Raw genomic sequence first — 12,710 nt, 5'->3', positions numbered from 1 at the left:
TGCAGATAGTTCTCTCAAGACAATACCAATTTGCTCATAAAATTAATAGAAATTGGTTGTATCTACTCTCGTCGAATCTTAACTGTTTTTATTGTTATTGTCATGATTGCATTTTTTTAAATAGGTACATATAAATGTCGTGTGACTATGGCGTCCCGTAAGTAGGCCGTTTGCCGGCCACTTCGGCGACTTGCGCGTCGATGTGGATGAAATGACGATGATTAGGACAACACAACGCCCAGTGCCTGAGCGGAGAAAATCTCCGACCCGGGCCCTTAGGATTGACATTCTGTTGCGCTGACCACTCAGCTATAGGGGACGGACTAAAAACAGATGTTACCGCAAGTACTGTGTTATTTCATACCTCATAACGTCTAATTATAAAGTGGACACCACTTGAATTATAGCTTGTTGTGGAACCTGGAAATGGTAATGGTTTTTCCCGACATGTGAGTAGATTGTGTGATACAAGTTGTGACGATGAAATTGCTTGCAAAACTAGAATTCAAGAATCTGCTGTATGATATAAATTTTACTGACATGGTTGTAGAGAGGAGTTACGCGTTGAAAATGACAAATGTGATAACGCAGATGGTAATTGTTTTCGATATAATTGAAGAAAGAGAGAGAGAGAGAGAGAGAGAGAGAGAGAGAGAGAGAGAGAGAGAGACAGACAGACAGACAGACAGAGACAGTAAAATCTTATAGGAGGTCCTATTACAAACTAGACTCACACAATTTGTTTAGTAAACGGCAGTGTGACATAGCATTTCATTGGTAAAATGGGACTTGCCATAGTGCACAAAACGGCAATAACCCTTTCAATTGTAGCATGTTGTTATCGAACTTATAATGATTGCATTTAGTCTGACATGTGAGCTACTGGCGTGAAAGATTGTATTCACTAACGTTATTTCACATGTCTGAATTGTTTGTAACACACATATGCATGACAATTTATTTACAGACACTGATGTGAATACAAGAAAACTCTCCATTAAGCTGAAAGAAAGTGCTTAATAAAGATTTTTTTCCTTCGGAGTTTAAATTCTCGCTTTTCCTTTACTCTGATGATGTTTTCGAAATAACGAGTACCTGATCTCTTAACTTTGGTGATAAGTAATAGGCGGCGGTATACTTAGTTGGATATCGCATAAAAACTATACCGATTTTGATCATCAAACTAAAAGAAAATGGACAGCGCCTATTTTCGTGTTTCGTGGAAAGAGGGCATTTCTTAGCGTCGCGATTATGTTCTCGTTTTTAATCGATGTTCGATTATAAGAGATGTGTTACATTAAATATAATTGTTACAGTGAACTGTTTTCATAGTGGTCACTTGTGGTGGTGGTGTAGCGATTGTCCAGTGTGTGCGAGATCGCCAACGCAGCTGTGCCCTACTAGGGGATTGACGTGGATTGTGGGGCAGTGCCACTAAATCTCCCTTTTTTGTTAGCAAAGAACCCCCGAATTCTGCCCCCTTGCCTCCCCCCCCCCCCACGCTCCCCTAGGGCCGCACTTGGGCAAGACGCTGCTCTCAGTTACGACAAGGGCTGTGGTTGGCAGAGGCGGCAGAGGCAGTCTGCCTGTTCCAGGTTTCCCGAGAAATACGTTTAAAACGTTACAAAAAGCGACCTCTCCTAGTGAGATATAGACACATATTTCAAAACCGGTATAGGTAATGATAAGCACATCTAACGTGGGAAGTGTGATTGAGGGTACATACGTTTCCAAGTTAGAAAAAACATAAAATCCATTAATTTTCTGACAGACAGAAACTCAGTCCACAGATTTCATTCTAGTTGGTTAGTAAGCAGCGCAAGCGGTGGAGATGCCTTCATACGACACAAGAATAGAGTAGAAGGAAGTAGATTTATCACTAGTTTTGGCCTATCTGTGACATATCCACAGACTGGATGCAGTATATCAATGCTACCACAAGGATCTCTTTGTGGACCAGCAGTGGCAAGATGGAACAGGCCTCTATCCCTACCTACTGTGAGGAGAGGAGGGGATGAGGAGGTGGAAGGGGGCGGTAAGATTACCTCCACGTTGGTTAGTACGTGAGCAGCCACTGAGGAGAACACAGCTGCAACTGCTGCCTGCCTGGAATCTCTATGTGGTCGGTTCTTGCGATGATTTTCTCCCAATTCCCAGTACATGTATTGTATTATGACCTATTGATTACGACTGCTGGTTGTTTCACGAGAATTCCGATGTGTAATTAGAATAGTGATGCATTTTCTATCAGTTGTGGGAGGGTGTATTGGCACTAGCTTCGATTACCTGGGCTGCAGGGTGATTGTCGAACTGTCGTCTGCAGCGAACTCTGACGTCAAGAAGTGAAAGTTTCATTCCTCAGTTGTATGCTAACAGGCAATACAGTTATTACACTCCTTTGTGTCCAACACCAGCATCCCGTCACTTGAATATATTTCCTGCCATATAAACAAATAAATAAAGATAGTTCCTTACACCCAGCCTCTTTCCTGCCAGCTTGTAGGTATAGGGTAGAGTCTGTGTGCTTCTGCCATCAGTTTAGAGTCGTGTTTGAAATTTTTTTCCCAGCAGGGTAACATCAATTTTATAACATCGTTAATTTTTGAGCTTTATTTCGATTTTAGGCAGTTCTTGTGTAGCGGTATGCATATAGTTGCGTAATGAGGCCAAATATTTATGATTAATTAAGTAATTAGGACTTAGTTTTATTTCAGTTCCCCAACCAAAATAAATAAAGGACACTAACCTAGCCTTCCTCTCCTGCATCTGGACAGTTTCAATGTGCTGGGGAGTGTAGTTGTGCTTTCTGTCCCTTAGGACTGGGGTTCGAGTCCCAGAAAGGGCACCATCCTTTCTAATTTCTTGCCAATTCTTCTTGAGGAGTGAGGTGGGATTTCAGCATAGTCCTGCGACAAAGAAAATCTCGACAAAATTCGAACATCCCGCCAATTTGGTAAACGGGGGACGGGGAGGGGTTGGGTGGGCAGAGGAGGGAGGGTGGAGGTTCCGCCATGCAAGCTGAGTAACACACATGACGTCAGGGGAGCTGGGGGTTGGCGTGGTTGGGGTAATTACTAGATCAATTTCATTAGTTTGCATATCAATTTGATATCAAAATTGCGCTCTTGCTGCCTTTACCCTCTTACTTGCATGGAATTCTCTTGGCTTCAGTTTGGTGATACGTTCTATTTACTTACAACAAATACACTTTTTTTTTAAGAAATTACAGTGGCACTTAAAGTTCCCTCCGCCACACACCGTTGGGTGGCTCTCAGCGTCCGCATGCGTTGCTATCCTATTTTAGTATTATCTGAATGAGCATTCATCTTCGGGGAACGTAGATTTGTTCACTCAATACGGAACTACCTTATTTCGGTAATGTTTGTTAGAGTGCTCTGTGAGTTGATGTATGTTAGTTAGTAAACCAAGTCTGCATGGCTTTGCAACAATGTGTTGCCTTGATGTAGCCTAATTAAGTTATACACTGTTTCTGCACAGCTGTAGGAGAAATAACAAGCCACCACTAACCTATTATTAATCTTGTAAAAACATTTTTGTAGAACAAAAACTAGAATTTTTAGTAGTGGATCCGCTAGTTTTGTATTAATGCGTAATATGCATGATGCGTTTGTTTTTGTATTTACACTGTTTGATTTTGGTTCCTTACTTCATATTAAATTTATATTACATTCATATTATTATATTTACAATGATGTATTCATTTATGTAATTACTTAACCATGTTAGTTCTAGGTTTAACTTGGATTGTAGATCAGTATCTATCCACGAAATATTCTAATTACTCCTATTTTTAATTAGATTCATTCATAATAAGATATCAAATGCAATCTTTGATTAGTGTTCACGTGAGTAGTTGTGCATGTTTTACAAGTTATATGTTGTGTCTATTTTGTGCGTCTCTGTTATATCAATGTTATCACTGTCACTCGTTTCATTCTCAGTAGTGGAGCTACTTAAGCTCTCTTCTGCGTCTTCTGTATTGGTTAACATGTTTATATACGCCATGTTCTGCTATTGAGACGTTGTTGGTGATTGTGTTCAACTGTGTCCATGCATGTTGGTTTGTCAGTGAATCGTATAGTCTTGTTTCCTTTAGGTGTTCAATGTTATTACGTAAGTGCCCGCATCTAATGCATTTCAAAAGGAAATGTTCTTGGGAACCAGTTTCCCTGCATGTGCAACGATTGCTCTCTAAAAGTGACATGCGAGCTATGTGCGTGGGATGACGGCCATTTCCAGTCAAAAAATGAACCATTAATGAGACTGGACCGTTTAATAAGTGAATAACTAGACATGCAAAACCATCCACAAATAATTTAAACCCTAACAATTAAATCAATGTACAGCAAAACCTTTTTAAGCGTTCATGGGTACTACTGCACTTCCTAGGAACATAATACTTTGGGTGTTTGCTACATATCTCAATATCCCTCTCAGAGCAGTTCTGGGCTCGCAGTTTTCAGCAGGCTGGCGGTTCTCTTGCCTTCAACAGTTCAACCTGTACCCTATTGACAAACAAGGACAACCACCTACATATACAGGACATGATGGTGGCAGTAACAATATCGACATAGCGACTGTCAACCATATAGCTGTAAATACAGAAACCGATTGGCGTATATAACTGTATGTGAGGACAAGCGACCGTAGTGCAGTCATCATTGACTCAAAGACTACAGCACATAATACACATTCTTCAAACAAACATATGTTAAACAAGGCAAACTGGAATGGGGTTCAAAATTATGTTAGAGATAAACTGGTGGGAAACGTAGACGAAAATGTAGACCTTAGGTCATATAGATTTCAGAAAATATTGCAAACTATGCAACGAAAATGCATACCGACTTCACTAACCAGACAAGGCAACTACCACTCTGGACAGACAGATTCGACTACAAGAATACAGGGACGTAAAAACTACATTCAGAAACGTAGTAATCAAAACTAACAAGAACATTTGAAACACTGCGTCACAACACATGGGAAATACCATACAAACTTATAACTGAGAAAATGAAAACCCCTCTTGTCTAGGCTACGCTAAGGCAGGATGACGAAACAACAAGTATGACACGAGGATGGAGACAAAGAGCACAATATGTGCTCGACATACTCCTCACAATCTCCCAGACATTAGGGAGACAATGTGTAGGGATTACATTACAGAAACTGTCACCTGCCCGTTTGCGCGAGAGGAGGTTGCGCTAGCTTGTTGCGGGTTTGAAAAACTAGAAATCACCAGTATCAGATCGTATGCACTCGGAAGCACTACGCCAGGTCTCACCGCAGATAACCCCACATTTAAGAAGAATAATAAATGATGCCCTGAGGCTGGGACGGGCGCCTCTAGTCTGGAAAGCAGCCAACATAGGAATTACCAAAACAGCATCAGATAGTGATCCATCAGAACCAAAATCGTACCGACCAATTTGCTTCTTAAATACGCTGGCTAAGGTCCAGAAGAGGCTTCTACGTAACGGCCTCCAATCTCACAGGAACTCCACGATCTTAGCCAGCACCAATTTGGATTTAGACCGGGAAAATCTATAGACGATGTGATTAATCGGGGATTCCAATTTGTAGAACAGACGTTAGAGAATACGCAGTTGCGATTCTTACTGACATTGCTGTCGCCTTTGATAATTTTTGGTGGCCAGCAATGTTTGCAGGATTTCTGGAACTACAGGTACCGGGATTCCTGTACTTTAGTCTTCGAGACTATTGTAGGAACAGAGTGTATGAATGGGAAGAGGGCTATCACATGTCGCTCTTTCTGTGGATCGATCTTCTGGGATATCACAATCGAGCTGCTCTTCCATTTAATTGAGGGAGATGACCGTTCAGACGGGATCATCGTAAATGCTGGCGACATGTTAGTTGTGATATCAGCCAACACAAGAGCAATGTTGGAAGACAGGACCAGTGGCATGCTACGCAAAATACAACAATACTGCAATCAAAATAAGTTATCCATGGCAGCACGAAAAACTGTTTAAGGATCACTACGAAGACAGCCGGCAATTAAAATAAATAATGCAAACATAGAACGCGAAGTAGTAACTATGTATCTTGGGTATACATTGGCGAATGACATAGCTTCAACGAACACCTACAGGTAATTACAAACAAAACCGATAGTACGCTACACAAACTAAAGTCGACTTTATACAGACTACCACTGACACACATGAGAATGTACCACTGTTGAAATTTGTAGCCAGTATTGAGCTTTTCGGCTAGTATATGGCCACAGAGGTTCGCTCTCGTCATGAGGAGGATCACCGCCAGACGGGGACAGAGGAGTGTGATGCTTAGAGTATCTGGGGCGCTCGGCACCACATCAGTCGACTCGCTGTATGTGGCGCTTGGAATGTACCCGATCGATATAACCATCAGACATCTGACTGCAACATACTGTCTGAAGATGGGTGGACCCGAGGAAGTGTCTGACATCACTGAGCAACACACAGAAGATATGCGCCAACTAAAAAGTAGCCGAGAGGACACTTGGCAAAAAGAGTGGTACGAGAGAGGTAAGGGCCGTCGAGTCTATTCATTTCTCCCCAATATCAACGAGCGGTTACAGTTGCAAATAGCAATAGCGGTGTAGGGTATATAAAGCGTGTCATGGTGGGGGAAGGGAACGCATATAACAGTGGTGGTAACACGGAAACGGAGCCATTTATGTGACGTCCAAAAGGGCTCGATCATTGACTTTCGGGCAGAGCGTGGAAGCATTTCCGACACGGCTAAGTTGTAAATTGTTAGCGTTCCGCCTGTGGTCACCACGGTTCACAGATCAACGGCTGCGGAGATGTGTACGGGCAGATAGACGTGCAACTGTTGAGCGGCTGTCCGCGCAGATGAACCGAGGTACTACCAATAGTGTCTGCTCAACGACTGTTCAGCGAACGTTGCTGCGTTTGGATTATGCGTCTGGTTTATGCGCCCATGCTGACTACTGTTCACCTCCGACGAAAACTGCAGTTCGCACGCCAATACCGCCTCTGGACGTCCACTGAATAGAGACAGATGTTCTTTCAGATGAATCATCCTTCATGCTATATACAACTGAAAGCAAAGACCCCGCAACAATCATCAGAAGGGTCCAGGTGAGAAAAGCACCATGGAGCTGTACTATGGTCTGAGGAACGTTTCCATTGGATTCCCTGGGCGATATTCTGAAAGGCACAGTGTATCTGTCCGTGGGGGCCATCTCCACACATTCAAGCAGTTTCTACTTTCTCGGCGCGATGGCGTCTATCAGCAGGACAATGCAATGTGTCACGCAGCCTGCAGTGTATGTGCGTAGTTTGAAGAGCACCAGAATGAGTTTATCGTATTCCCATAGCCAAGAAACTCCCCGTATTTAAAACCAATAGAGAATGTGTGGGACTATCTCGATCAGGCTGTTCACACCATGGATCCTTGACCGAGAAACCTAGTGCACTTGGCCACGTCAATGGAATCGGCATGGCTCCATTTTCCTGTCGGTACCTTCCAAAATCTTATTGACTCTCTTTCCGTAGGTCCCGCGGTGGTCTGCGCAGTGAAAGATGGTTTTTCAGACTTTTGACAGGCGCTCACTTTAACGTGACTGGGCAGAAAATAATCGAATATAAATGTAGTAGCGTGGTACGATGTGAATTCAAAGGAATAAGCGTATTTCTTGTTAACTGCTAAATAATATATTAATGTGCCTGAATGCAAGACTGTTGTAGTACCACGTCAGTTGACGTGCAGCGCCATAGTTAGAACTTCATCATGAGAGGCGTTCGAACGTTCTTTCATTGTTTTCTGGCTGATAGAGTCTAAGTGCGACTCTTTTGTCCAAAAGTAGTTTCTTAATCATATTTCACCGTCACCTTTGGAACTGCAACAGACGCAAATGAATTCGCATACTGAAAAACGGTGGGACAGTATACGAGGGAAGCAGAAGAGTTCAGAGTGTAAGTAGGCTGTTTAGGTTTTTATGTTGGTAACGTCACCTAGCGCTCTGCATGAATATCACTGGCTGTGCTGTGTTCAGTCTGTGGCTGGTCGGCAATGTTTAAATAGTCGCTATTGTAGTGTTGGGCAGTTGGCTGTCAACAGCGCGTAGAATTGCGTAGTTGGAGGTGAGCCGCCAACAGTGGTGGATGTGGGGAGAGAGATGGCGGACTTTTGAAAGCGGATGATCTGGACGGGTGTCCATCAGAGACAGTAAGTTTGTAAGACTGGATGTCATCCTGCATTGCGCTAAAAATATTGTGTATCAGTTTAGTTTTGATCAGAATAGGTAAAGAGCGAAATGTCTGAGTACGTTCAGTTCTGCTCAGCTGAATAATGTAAGAGGTTTATCAGCACAGTAATTCATTAATTTTACTAAGGGAACGTTTCAAGAGGATACCTGTTAATAAACAACACTAGGAGGCTAGTAACACAGACTGAAAAAGAAATTGACAGATTTCTTGTAAGGAACTGAATGGTTTATTAGCTCAGATCTATCAGTAATGGGCCACAGTATTTGCTATAGAGAAACTATCTGTTCAAATTAACACGACCGCTAGAAAACACAAAGGCAAACATGGCCAGTAGAAACATACGGCTCGTAAAGCTAGGCAACATTTAAAAATGAGTCTCAAAATGCCACTGAACATGATACGAAAAGTTATGAAATGTTCTTGAACATGAGTCTTCTAATTTCGGCACTATACATTTTCAGATTATTGAATGTCATGTACATTCCAATGTTCCCAGTATATTGTGAACGGCACTGGCAGCGGCGATAATTTTTGCTGTGAGGTCCTCCTCTAAATCAGTCATGTTTCTTCAAACGATCTGTTTCATAAGCCCCCAGATGAAGAAACCAGCACATCCAAACTCAAGCAGTCTGACCAGCTAGGCTAGGAAGTCAACGAGAAAGACCAGTCAGTCGCCATCTGCATCTATATCTACATCTTCATCTACATGACTCATCTGCAATTCACAATGAAATGCCTAGCATACGGTTCATCGAACGACTTTCCGAGCATTTCTCTACTGTCCCACACTCGAACAGCGGGCGGGAAAAACAAACATACAAAACTTTCAGTACAAGCTCTGATTTCCCTAATTTTGTTATGATCATTTCTCCTTTCGCAGATGGGCGCCACCTATGTATTTTCGCACTCTGAGGAGAAAGTTGGTTATTGAAGATCTCGCCGCAACAAAAACGTGTTCTTTTAATGATTACGACCCTAACTCGTGTATCACATCCGTGACAGTCTCCCATTTTACGATAGTACATAATGGGCTGTCATTCTCTGAACTTTATCGATGTCCTTTGCCAATGTTGTCTGATGCGGAGCACATAGAGCACAGCAGTACTCCAGTAGAGGATCAACGAGCGTAGTGTAGGCAGTCTCTTTAGTAGACCTCTTGCACATTCTATACGTTCTGTCAGTAAACTGAGTTTTTGGATCATTTTCGCCACAATATTATTTGTGTGAGTTCCATTTCAAGTTAATCTTAATTATAGCCCCTAAGTATTATTTGAACTGACAGCCTTTAGATTTGCGAGATTTATCAAGTAACAGAGCTTTGAAGAACTCCTTTTAGTTTCACGTGGATGATCATGCTTTTCATTATTCAGTCAACTGCCTCTTTTTGCACCATACAAGTATCTTGTCTAAATCGTTTTGCAATTGGTTTTTGATCTTACGATGACTTTACTAGACGGTAAATGACAGCATCATTTGCAAACAATCTTAGGGAGCTGCTCACATTGTCCCCTAAATTATTTATGTTGATCGGGAACAGCAGAGAATCTGTAACACATCCTTGGAGAACGCCAGTAATCACTTCTGTTTAACTCAATCCGTCTGTTACTACGAACTGCCACCTTGTGCCCTTCCTGACAGGAAACCAGGAATCCAGTTGCACAATTCAGACGATAGTCCATAGGCACGCAGTTTGGTTACAAGTCGCTTGCGAGGAACGGTATTAAAAGCCTTCTGAAAGTCTAGAAATATGGAATCAATGAGAATTCCACTGTTGATACACTCTGTGTGAGTAAAGGGCTAGTCGTCTTTCAGAAGAACGATATTTTCTAAATCCGTGCAGTATGCAGCTCCAAATGAACCTTCCCTCCAAATAGCTATATGGGGTTTCCGCAGTTGCGCCTTGATACGCCGCCTTCTAGTGACATCCTGTGCGCGCGTTTGAGGTGGTACGTGCAGCCCCTTGCCACCTGGCCTCCCAACGCTTGGCTTCCTGCTGGTTTTTGATCACTTTTTCGGCATATGGGGTCGCTTTATCTCACCAGGTACTGTTACTCATAGTGAGTAGAATTCATTAATATTTTAACTACCTGTTAGTTTTTTTATTAGAATTTTTTTTTACTTTTACCTTTCGTCCTTCCTAGATATCTCGGGAGCGTTAATGTTAGGTTATGCTATTTTATGCTTGACGCCCTCAACTTAGCGAAATATTGCTGACTAGGAACGCTGGTTTGTCCCATTCTCTTTTTTCGATCGGGACATGACTTGATTTTGTTTGTATGTTCGTCTCGTATATCTTTTCTCTGTAGTTACGTTTTGCTGCCTTACCTGGGCTTTTGTCTGTTAATTTGTACAGACTGCTTCGGATGATGCAGGTAAAATGCTGCGAAACCGGCCGGTCCTATAAATAAAGGATTTCAGTCGAAGTGATCATTCTTAAAAATGATGTTTGTCGATAGATCGTTTTCTTCGTGGCAATTCGTAATGTTCGAACACAGTACGTGTTCCAAAAGCCTACAGCAAATCGGTGTCAGATAAATGGTTGTAAGAAAATGAAAGATACAGTCGTGCTTGTGATGTCATTTATTGTATGGTTATCAGTTTCGCTTCTTCAATGCACCATCTTCAGGCCTTAGTTGATTCTGAAGGGGTGAACACCGTCTGTATACACAATGCATCAGTGGCCAACTTAACTGGTTTACGCAGACTAACTGTAATTGTGATATCGTTCCTCCGTATACTGTCAACATTTGATGGTTGGAGACATACTACGCTTAAGAAAGTGAACAATGATTTGAAAAGAATACAATGTTAGCAGAGAATTTATGTAAAATTCAAACATCTTAATCAGTTGAAATGTTGACCCATGATTCAGGAAAGTGCTGTGATCTTTTTTTCAGCTTTGAAAAAGGGAACGAAGTTAACTAGGTGTCAATAATCATTCCAACAAATTAGTTGCACGGTGCTGCAATCTTACCTCAAACTACTTCCTTTCGTTTTTCAGTGAATAGATGATATTCATCCTTGCTGCTCTTTACAATGAATATTTCTTCATCTAACAGGTAATATCACATGTCAATACAGCACTACTGGATACGTCCATCACTTGCCACACTTCAACTAAGAACGCAACATACGGCGCAGAGGCAAAGACTGTGCCACGACAAGACCAAAGATTGTTAACAGTCTGACGTGCACATCGATAATTTACAAAATCAAGATGACATGACCACATTGTAAATGCGTTGTCGGTTAAGTGGTGATTGCTGCACACCCATTCTGTCTCATGACGCCCACGTACTGTACAGATGATAAGCGCCCATATTTCTCTCTGGTATTCAGTTGCAGCTATGCATTAGCGAATAGCGTATTTTATTTCGATTCTCCTATCTGTGTTGTTTGTTGAAGCATTGTTTCTATTAATTATATGTCGTGTACTATCGTAATTCTATAAAAATATGTTTTTCAGACTCGGCTGGATTTGTAATTGTGTTGTATAATGAATGATTAATGCAACCTACTGAGTCGTTGCTGGCAAATGCAGCCTAATGTATTGAATTCTAATGGTCTATGCTCAGAAGTTATGGTAAAGCTGTTTCACAATAGTACGTGGGTCCTGGCACTGCTGCCGTCTGTCAAACTTAAGCAAATCAAAAAGCTTACTTTAGTGTAAAATGAAAAAATAATAATATCTGTGCCTCGATAATTAAACTACGATATCACTCGAATCGTTCGTTGAATTAAAATTTCTGGCCATGTCGTACATTGAAAATTTGATTTAGCAAATATTATCTAAACTCCAGAATGAGATTTTCACTCTGCAGCGGAGTGTGCGCTGATATGTAACTTCCTGGCAGATTAAAACTGTGTGCCCGACCGAGACTCCAACTCGGGACCTTTGCCTTTCGCTGGCAAGTGCTCTACCAACTGAGCTACCGAAGCACGACTCACGCCCGGTACTCACAGCTTTACTTCTGCCAGTACCTCGTCTCCTACCTTCCAAACTTTACAGAAGCTTTCCTGCGAGACATGCAGAACTAGCACTCCTGAAAGAAAGGATATTGCGGAGACATGGCTTAGCCACAGCCTGGGGGATGTTTCCAGAATGAGATTTTCACTCTGCAGCGGAGTGTGCGCCGATATGAAACTTCCTGGCAGATTAAAACTGTGTGCCCGACCGAGACTCGAACTCGGGACCTTTGCCTTTCACGGGCAAGTGCTCTACCAACTGAGCTACCGAAGCACGACTCACGCCCGGTACTCACAGCTTTACTTCTGCCAGTACCTCGTCTCCTACCTTCCAAACTTTACAGAAGCTCTCCTGCGAGAGATGCAGAACTAGCACTCCTGAAAAAAAGGATGTTGCGGAGACATGGCTTAGCCACAGCCTGGGGGATGTTTCCAGAATGAGATTTTCACTCTGCAGCGGAGTGTGCGCCGATATGA

The 12,710-nt window shown here is 42.2% G+C and overlaps 1 non-coding gene across 1 annotated transcript; it reads right to left on the bottom strand.

Moving 5' to 3' along the window:
• Window positions 1-12,433: 12,433 nt before the first annotated feature.
• On the bottom strand, window positions 12,434-12,508 carry Trnas-uga (transfer RNA serine (anticodon UGA)). The gene has a single exon. It is a non-coding gene; the product is annotated as a tRNA-Ser (tRNA).
• Window positions 12,509-12,710: the final 202 nt, after the last annotated feature.

Source organism: Schistocerca gregaria, chromosome 5 (genome assembly GCF_023897955.1).
Source record: "Schistocerca gregaria isolate iqSchGreg1 chromosome 5, iqSchGreg1.2, whole genome shotgun sequence".
NCBI classification, from domain to species: Eukaryota; Metazoa; Arthropoda; class Insecta; order Orthoptera; family Acrididae; genus Schistocerca; species Schistocerca gregaria.
Note: the sequence above shows the minus strand (reverse complement) of the source record. Positions and strands in the feature narration are given on the sequence as shown.